This window comes from Halichoerus grypus, chromosome X, assembly GCF_964656455.1.
Source record: "Halichoerus grypus chromosome X, mHalGry1.hap1.1, whole genome shotgun sequence".
NCBI lineage: Eukaryota > Metazoa > Chordata > Mammalia > Carnivora > Phocidae > Halichoerus > Halichoerus grypus.
In genome coordinates, this window is record NC_135727.1 from 68898933 (window position 1) to 68905062 (window position 6130).

At 41.1% G+C, this 6130-nt stretch overlaps 1 protein-coding gene across 6 annotated transcripts in view; it reads left to right on the forward strand.

The window, feature by feature from the left end:
- NAP1L2 (nucleosome assembly protein 1 like 2) overlaps positions 1 to 6130 on the forward strand; it is a 236007-nt gene extending 229877 nt beyond the window's left edge. For 2 of the 6 annotated variants that reach the window (XR_013444694.1, XM_078064739.1), the window contains 3 exons: positions 3503 to 3557; positions 4463 to 4574; positions 6004 to 6130. The gene's annotated coding sequence lies outside the window, so the exon portion shown is untranslated. Of the gene's footprint in view, positions 1 to 3502; positions 3558 to 4052; positions 4211 to 4462; positions 4575 to 6003 lie in introns of all 6 variants that reach the window. The other 4 variants (XM_078064736.1, XM_078064737.1, XM_078064738.1 and 1 more) reach the window with 4 other exon arrangements.

The window sequence follows — 6130 nt, forward strand, 5'->3', positions numbered from 1 at the left end:
CTTGAGAACAGTGTAAAAGAAAAAAAACAAAAACAGACATTATTGTTTTCTGTAACCCCCAGAGTCTGGGGTTGGTGGGGGTTGTGACAGGAAGAGGATGGATTGTCAACCACTATTCATATATCTGTGTACTGCCCCACCCGTCTTAACAGCATGGGGTATATTTGTGGATCCTGATAAAGCCAAAGGGAGACGCTTAGTGAAGCATAACATAGTGGTCGCCAGGACCAACTCTGGAATGAGACTGCCTTTCTTTGAATCGGATTCCAGGCTCTGCTTCTTACACTTTGTGAGACCTCGGTGGGCAGGTTATTTAAATACTTGCTACTGAAGGTTTCCTGGGTGTAAAATGAAGATTATAATAACACCCATTTTATAAGTTGTTATAAGATTAAATGGTTTAATGATCAATTGCCTGGCAGCCATTTAATATGCGTGTGTGTGCATGTGTGTGAGAGAGAGAGAGACAGAGACAGAGGGAGAGGGAAAGAGAAAGTGGGAGAGAGAGGGAGGGAGAGAGTTTGATGCCTAAGTCAAATATAAATGAAACTCAAATGCAGCAGACCCTTTAGAAGTTAATGGAATAAGGTAAAAGGGAGGATTTGAACTTGATACTAGGATTAATCTCCTTCTAGTGGCCCAGCCTACATTTGGTGAAGAAATGTGGCTCTATGTTCAACATTATTAGAGATTCATTGAAAGGTAAAAGCAGAAAAGATTGGATTAGTTTTCCAGAAGTGGATATAAATGATTATGAGTCTGATTGGAAGAGGAGGTAGAAAGGAGGTAAAGAAGTTGAGGGAAGGGGAGGATAGGCATGGCAATATACTCATTTTATAGAAAATCAAGGTAAACTGACTAAGGTATATGCAAAAAAAAAAAAAAAATAGCTGAGGGTTACACCGTACAGAAAAATAAATTCAAAATGGATGAAAGACCTAAATGTGAGACAGGAAACCATCAGAATCCTGGAGAACACAGGCAGAAACCTTTTTGACCTCGGCCATAGCAACTTCTTATTAGACACATTGCCAGAGGCAAGGGAAACAAAAGCAAAAATGAACTTCATCAAGATAAAAAGCTTCTGCCCAGTGAAGGAAACAATCAACAAAACAAAAAGGCAGCCTACGGAATGGGAGAAGATATTTGCAAGCAACATATCTGATAAAGGATTAGTATCCAAAATCTATAAAGAACTTACCAAACTCAACACCCAAAAACCAAATAATCCAGTTCAGAAGTGGGCAGAAGACATGAATAAACACTTTTCCAAAGAAGACATCCGGACGGCTAACAGACACATGAAAGGATGCTCAACGCCGCACACCATCAGGGAAATGCCAGTCAAAACTACAATGAGATAAAGCCTCAAACCTGTCAGAATGGCTAAAATCAACAACACAAGAAACAAGAGTTGGCAAAGATGTGGAGAAAAAGGAATCCTCGTGCACTGTGGGTGGGAACGCAAACTGGCACAGCCACTCTGGTGGACAGTTTGGAGGTTCCTCCAAAAGTTAAAAATTGAACTACCCTACGATCCCGCAACTTCACTATTAGGAATGTACCCAAACGATACAAAAATACAGATTCAAAGGGGTACATGCACCCCAATGTTTTATAGGAGCATTATCAACAATAGCCAACCTGTGGAGAGTGCCCAAGTGTCCATCGACTGATGAATGAATAAAGAAGATGAGGGGTGAATATATATATACACACACACATATGTATGTATATATATCTATATATATACGGTATATATACATATACATATACATGTGTATATGTATATATATATATATATATATATATATATATTATTTAGCCATCAAAAAGAATGAAATTTTGCCATTTGCAATGACGTGGATGGAGCTAGAGTGTATTATGCTAAGTGAAATAAGTCAGAGAAAGACAAATACCATATGATCTCACACATATGTGGAGTTTAAGAAAGAAAACAGATGAACATATGGGAAGGGGGAAAAGACAAAATGGAGAGAAGGAAACAAGCCATAAGTGACTCTTAATGTTGGAGAACAAACTGATGGTTGATGGAGGGAGGTGGGTGGGGGATGGGCTAGATGGGGGATGGGTATTAGAGAGGGCAATTGTTGTGATGAGTACTCGGTGTGGTATGTAAGTGATGAATCACTGAATTATGCTCCAGACACCAATATTGCACTGTATGGTAACTAACAAAATTTTTCAAAACTAAAATAAGGTTACCAGAGTCACCAATAGAGGAACTAAACATCAAAAGAAGGTATAGAAGCCAAGAGAAAGAAAGTGAGGGCAGATTGAAGACACATGAGTGAGTTAAATTCTCCTCTGTAAGCAGAATGTGGTCAACTGATGATGTTTGAAGTTGATGAATTATTGAAATAGCAGATTAAGCACTTTATCTAGAGGTAAGAGGGTAAGTGCCAGAACAGTGCAAACAGGAATTATTAAAATGCTCTACCCTGGGAAGCACAATAAGGGGTTGAGAAGTGATGGGGTCTTGAACCTTTGCTTTTTGTCATAAGCTCCTTTGTACTTTCTGGTCATCACTATTTTATTTACCATGTGCATGACTTCCTTTCAGTGAGAACAATGCTTTTCTTTTTCTTTTTCTTTTTCTTTTTTAAAGAACGGTTTTTTAAAAGACGGTGTGTATGTTCGGTAGGAGGTCCTATGGTTAACCACTGTGACTTTAGCAAGACTTTCCCATATGGAAGGAGATTTCATTGTACATTTATTATATAGAGTGGGAACTTAAATTGCTCAACAACTCATAGTATTGAGAATCAGCCATTCACACATCCATAACCCATGAATGTGTCAAAGCACCATTGTGAATGTTCCAGAGATATCATGGAGACATCAAAATGCATTCAGTATCCTACAGCAAAGAAGTTGAAGGAGTGTATCACCTAACAGTAATTTATGTCCAAATTGTCCCCAAAAAGGGTGCTTGAAGGGATGAATAGCAGTTGAGGGAAAATTCACTCGTGACTCAATATCCCCATTTCATTGAGATTGTATTATCAAATCTTCTGGGTGGTTTTCTTGAGTACGGAGAATGGCATGCTTTCCTGTGTTGACTTGTAAAGTCCTCGGACCTCAGGGAAAATAAATAAATGGATTATAAAAAGGTCCTAAGGTTGGGAGAACTAAGGAAAACCTGAATGAGGGTGTAAGAAAAGTGAGTTCAGGCTGGGGAATCAGGCAGTTGCCTGGAGCAAAATCCAGTCATAACCTGGGATGTGACTCAGAGGATCAGACTCCCTCTGAACTGACACTTTGCTCCTGGTTAGAGAGGAAAAGCCAGGCTTCCTTGGACACCAGAAAGGAAAGACACTGAGACTTCAAAAACCAGCTGAACAAGGATATCCTCAAGACAGAGGGAAATGGCATTAATAAGGAGTCTCTTGTGTTGGGCATTGAATGCATGCCAGGCACTGTGACAAACATTTCCCATATATTATCACTTTTCATCCTTAACAACTATCCCCTTGTACAGATGAAGACTCCAAAGCTAAAGAAACAAACAAAAAAGGTAAAGCAACTTGGACAAGGTAAGCACAGCTAGTAAGTCATGGCCTGGGGCATATCTACAGGTATATTTTTATAAGATCATGTCTGTAAACTGCCTAAGATTATGACAATGAAGGGCATTAGTTAAAATCGTAAGCATATGTTGGAAGGAGAATTGGTCCCCAGGGACAAACATGCCTGAAATGCTCTATAAAAATCATCAGTCGAGATAGCCCTTTGTTCTTGGTTCCTAAGCAGGGTTGGGGCAAAAACTACTTGTTATAAAGGAAATCCCTAAGAACCTTAGTTAGGGTTTCTGAAACTCAAACTCAGAGCACGTACTGAGGCTCAGAGTGGTTACGTGTTTTGCTCTGGGATTCTGACATTCCAAGTCCATTTGACTCCAAGACCCATCTTCTTTGAGGAATTTTGGCTCAGGAATTTAGGAATATACAGTGACTGCTAGCAGTATAGGCTTCTTCATTTCTCATGACCATCCTGAGCCCAAATATCACCAATTATGTTCCCTTTTGCAGACCCGGTCTGCTTCTGAGAGATCAACAAGGAAAGGGTCAAAGAAATGCTCAACCTCAGGGAAAGAGTGAGGGGAAAGAGGCAGAGAGGAAAGAAACAAGAGGGAGAAACCGAGGACTTGCTTGTCTCTTGCCTTTAATCACACCCCAAAGTGACCTAGGTATGTGCCCTATTGAGGTGGGGAGGAACAGAGGGGAATGGGACTGGGGACAGTTCCAAAAGAGATGGTAGCTGTATTTTGTATTGTTTTATTGTCCTAAAATCTAAACGTCTGAAACAAAAATAGGACAAATGTTGCGTTTTGGGGGGTTTTGTTTGTTTTTTTCATTCTAAGGGACATGTACTTGGGTGAGTGTTCTGTGACTTGCTGTAACTTTCTGTATGTTTAAAAACCTGTTTATGATTTCAAAAGGATCAAGAAAGACAGATTCAGGTAGGCAGAAGCCCTCAGGAAGAATCAAGCTTGGATCCTGGAGTGGTCAAGAGTATTCTAAGAAGGCCCACAGTGACCAGGATATAGAAAGGTGAGAATGGGGAGGTTGGCAAGGGCCAGGTCATGCAGCTCATTATATTTAAGCCACATTGAGGAGTTTGTACTTTCGTCAAAGTGAAATGGGGAGACCTTCTGGGGTTTTGAGTAGGGGAGGCAAGAAGAGCCATTCATTTTTCAGAAAGATCAGTCTGGCTACTGAATGGAGAAGGCGGTTTGGAGGAAGCAGGCAACCAGTTAGGAGGTTTTAGCAGAACCCATGAGAGACATAATGGTGGACTCCAGTGGAGTTGGAGAGGTTCAAGTGGTGTTTGGAAGCAGAGGTGATAGGAATTGCTGAAAGATGAGAGAGTGGCCAGGGGAAGATGTGGGAGTGGGAGAGGAAGGAAATAGGGGTGCCTCTTCATTTTTATTTCACTTTAATACCCAGATGGGTGGTGGAGCTATTCGTCAAGAAGGGGAAGGCTTCTGTGGAAGGAGCAAAGTGAGGGAGTGTAGGAATCCAGAGGTGAAAGAAGTTCAGGAATTCCATTTTTGCCATTTAAGGATGAAATGTCCACGAGACATCCAGGTGGAGATGTCAAATAGGCAGACAAATAAGTATGAGATCACAACCTCCTATTTCCACCCCCCCCCACACACACATACAAATGGGACCTTGTACTGTCCCCTTCTCTGCAATCCTCTCTCACTTAATAATAGCATATTTTGGAGGTCCCCCTAAATCAGTCCATATGGACATAATTCATACTTGCTAGTGGTTGCATAATAATCCATGGACTGGCTGCACTGCAATGTCTTCAGTCATTCCCCAAATGATGAGTGTTTGCTTTGTGTCCTAGTTTGCCCAATATGAACCTTCCCGCGATAAACATGCTCCTGCATATGTCCTGATGTCCTGGGGCTCTTATTTCTATAGGTCCGATCCCCACTCCTTCCCTGCCCCACATATCTGTCTTCCCTAACATTTCACTTTATGAGGATCCAAAGGACCGTTTGCTCAATGTGCTGTATTTACTCAAGACAATATAATAATCATTGTTATTATTTGTTATATAACAGGGGCACATCCAAACACTTTCCAATTCTTCCTAAATTAAAGCCTAAGGCTGCTTTTTGGTTGGCTTGTATCTCATAATTATTTTCATTTGGGGGGAATTTGAGGGGACAGTGTGAATTGACAGAAATGATTTCCCTACTCCAAAACACAGTTATACTTTCATTCTCTTTTCCCCGGGCATCCTTCCTACAGCCATGCCAACGAGAAATTCATGGGAAGAGACTTCTTTATGTAGATCACTGTTTTCGGTGTTTTGATTCATTGTTGTATGTGGAGTTGATCTGTTCCTCTCCCCATTAGAACACCCCCCCCCCCGTCCCCTACCTTCTTCCATTCTTTTCTACTCCTTTCCCCTGCTCTCTGAACTGCATTCCCACTCCTTTCCATTTCTCCCTCCTGATAGGAAGAAGGAAGTGGGCCACATGAAATGGAAGACCAGTGCTGGCTCCAAACACTCTCGAAATGTCTCCGGATCTGAACCTATCTCCTTTTAAAGCTCCACTGAGAAATAAACAGAAAGAGAAGCTAAA